We start from the raw sequence: 3,408 nt of genomic DNA, 5'->3' as shown, positions 1-3,408 counted from the left end.
AACGTTAACTAGTCGTTAAAACAAAATCACCGGATTTAATTCATTAAATAAATAATAAATTAAATTAGTTTTTCTTAACGTTAATAATTATTGAAAATAATTATTTCGTCGTTTTTCTGAGTTCCGTAAACTGAAAAGCTTCCTAGACGATTAAATTAATCGTAACGTTTTCTAGTTATTTCACTTTCCGAAATAAGTTCATAAACTAATATAACCTATTAATTCAAGAATCTCTCTAATAAGCATGTATTTAATTCTATTAAACACACAAGTCTAAGTAACCACCGTTAAATACTTAACGGACAAGTAACGATAGTAAACGGAAAAAGTCGAGTTGTTACACCAAAGGCAAGAAGCCAATTACAAATACAATACACCAGAGGCGCACACCCATTTTGACACCCTTCTAAAGCACCACTACTCCAACTATTCCGTGTTACATATCCATTACAACAAAAACACCTATGACAGAATGAATCAAAACCGGGTAGACTTGAGCTATAGCTTCTCCAGAACACCTTTCGGATTTGACTTCCAATCATCCATGTTAAACATGAACCATCTGCACCGATTAGATAATCAAAGATGAGATTGCAACCTTATACTGACCATGATATCTATATTTTAAATGGTGTTTCTTTATTTCATAGAGCAATGCATCACCTTTCACATTCCTTTCCTCGTTGATCATCTCTTGATGCTTTAGACATAACTATAGATGCTCATGTTGTGATGGTAGATAAACGCTTTGTACAAGGGAAAATACATCAAGTAAATTTTGACTATAAAGATAGTAAAACATATAAAGTTCAAAGTTATTGAAAGTACCTGAAAACATTGTTTTTCCCATTCTCACGTATGTTTTTTGTTAAGTAAAGTAAAACCTCAATCCAAAAATGCAACCAAACACCCGACGCTTTTTTATTTTTGTGCCCCCATACTCTTCTTTCCACTTCTATACCTTCCGTCTCAATACAAATGCTATGGACATCCTTAAAAGTAAACTAAGCATTGTAAGGGGTAAGTTCATGCTAAATAAAGTATCACTTACTTAAACTTAGATGTAATAAATCAAACTCACTTCGGAGACAATCTTTTCTCGACCCACATCATGACGGGTCAGCTGTGTTTCTCTAACGATTTTTTTTTTTCCGCCACAATCTATAAAAGGCATGTCAGATAAATATAAGAACATTAACATCCTTCGACCCGATACCCAATCAATTCGACTCCATCATTTATACAGATACACAAATATTAATGTCTAGTGAGTCAGTCCCCTTCTAGCATCAAATGGTGTAAATATTGATTGAAACTAAATCCACCTCGATCATTGCGCCTTTTCTTATCAACTTAAGAAAACTGTTAATATCCACAAGCAACAGAGATAAACACATGCGACTCCTAAATTTAACAGTTATAGCGCTTGCTTCATTTTTTTTATGATGATTAAATGACATTTATACTAAACACAAGATACATCATTGAATGTTACATAAATTTTAAAATTATATGCAACTGCAGGCTGTCATACGAGTGATTAGTAATCTGCTGGTGGATCAATTGGTGCTGCAGTTAATCGATCAGTTGCTGATATTTCAATTAATTGGGCTGGTGGCTTGCATCATGCTAAAAAATCTGAAGCTTCACAAAACTACAGTAAAATAATAGCTCAAATAATGACCTCAACAACCAAATGACACAATAATACAACCATCACTACTGGAAAGAAACACAAGAAATATTTCAATAACATACTGCAATCTTTCTTAAACATACAAAGTTCATCAATGCGACATTGCACTCTACACCAACATAGCATTCAGAATTGACCATCAGAAATATGAACAAACATAGTAACAGCTATATTTTGTACATAAAGGCACACAATATGATTAGACCATGATTTATACCATATGATCTAAAACTTTATAAATATTTATTCAATGATTAATAGTGAACTTAGTATAAATGAAAGCCACATAAACCAGATCAATGCTAGAAAACAATACTAATAATTTTGTAACATCATACTAAAACCATAAGCATATTCACATATTAACACAAACCTACTAACAAAAACATAAACCAATACTGTAAAACAACATAATCAACATCAATCTAACAAAAAACATATTAAAAAAACTACCTTAATCAAGATCGTATCACCACAAAAAAGCTGTAGTGAACAATTACACATACTCTGGAATTAAAATAAAAAATTTGAATGTGAATGAACAAACCTGGTCGAATTATGGATGGATGCTCTTCATTAACAACATTAATTTTGTTATCTAGTGAACAATTCCCAGCTACGTTTACTGATTTTTTTTTCCTTTTTCGATCTGATGACAGTTTTGTTAGAGAATTGTTCATTATTGTGGTTTCTATATACTCAGTTGTATATATGGTCGTTTACAACGTAGATAACTAAGATCAATTTTGGGGCTTGAATTTTTGTTTTAGGTTGAATTCCTAAAAACGTAAGTCGCTAGAAAACAGGGAAGACTCGATGATGAGGGTTGGAAATAATCTCCTTCAACCGGTAACTGGTGTAAATTTTTTTAACCCCAAAATTTCCATTAAATTAATAAAATACTTGATCATTGCAAGTTTTACCTGAATCTTCTACATGGTTGGATAAGTAACAGAGATGTACGTCAGGGTTTAGGTAGAATCAACGATTGGCCTGATGTTGTTTAACGCGGATTTTGTTATTTAGAAAAGGGTATTTTAAGGATGGAGTTTATTAAAATTGATTTATTAGCTAATATTTTGAGTGAATGATTAAGAACCATTGGATCAAGGGTTATTATAATGTAATTTTCTAATCTAATGGTATTTAAGAGGGTTTTGAAAATATTTTTAGCTAATCGAGACTCTCTTTTAATGTATATATTGATGATATTGATTTAAAGTAAAAAATAATATTTTTAGAATAAATAAGATATATATTTATTTTAGGACGGGTGAATATTATGTACACTAGATAGATTTTTTATCAGGTATTTTTTAAACTGTTAAAAAGTATTTAACTGTTGTTTTTATGTGATGGCATAATATTATTAATTAATCATTATTTTATGAAATTTGCTACCATAATTTTAAGGACTGTCGTCATATAAAACAAACATTTGTATATGGTAGTTATTAGTTATTAAACTTTGGTGATAGTTACATAATTGTGTCATTGTGTGCTAACGACAACTAGCAAACTTCGAACTTATCTAAAGTTAATATTAAAATCCTATAATAATGATGTCATTATTAGGTAATTTAATTGTTAAGAAAAAATCAAAAACAAAAAGATTAAAATCTAATCATGATAAGTGATGTCATTAATCTATATAATTTTAAATTAAAATTAAATCTTATTAATTAATTATTATTATTATTAAATCTTATTAA

General features: G+C 29.8%; 1 long non-coding RNA gene across 2 annotated transcripts; it reads right to left on the bottom strand.

Moving 5' to 3' along the window:
* Positions 1–348: 348 nt before the first annotated feature.
* LOC139891681 (uncharacterized) lies at positions 349–2,654 on the bottom strand. 2 transcript variants are annotated; one of them, XR_011773796.1, is made up of 3 exons: positions 2,244–2,654; positions 829–1,654; positions 349–746 (listed from the first exon to the last, which is right to left on the bottom strand). It is a non-coding gene; the product is annotated as an uncharacterized lncRNA (long non-coding RNA). The 2 variants fall into 2 exon arrangements; XR_011773795.1 differs by having other exon boundaries at positions 349–562.
* Positions 2,655–3,408: the final 754 nt, after the last annotated feature.

Source organism: Rutidosis leptorrhynchoides, chromosome 2, assembly GCF_046630445.1.
Source record: "Rutidosis leptorrhynchoides isolate AG116_Rl617_1_P2 chromosome 2, CSIRO_AGI_Rlap_v1, whole genome shotgun sequence".
In the NCBI taxonomy this organism is placed as follows: Eukaryota; Viridiplantae; Streptophyta; class Magnoliopsida; order Asterales; family Asteraceae; genus Rutidosis; species Rutidosis leptorrhynchoides.
The sequence above is the reverse complement of the archived record's forward strand: the minus strand, read 5'-3'. Positions and strand labels throughout refer to the sequence as shown.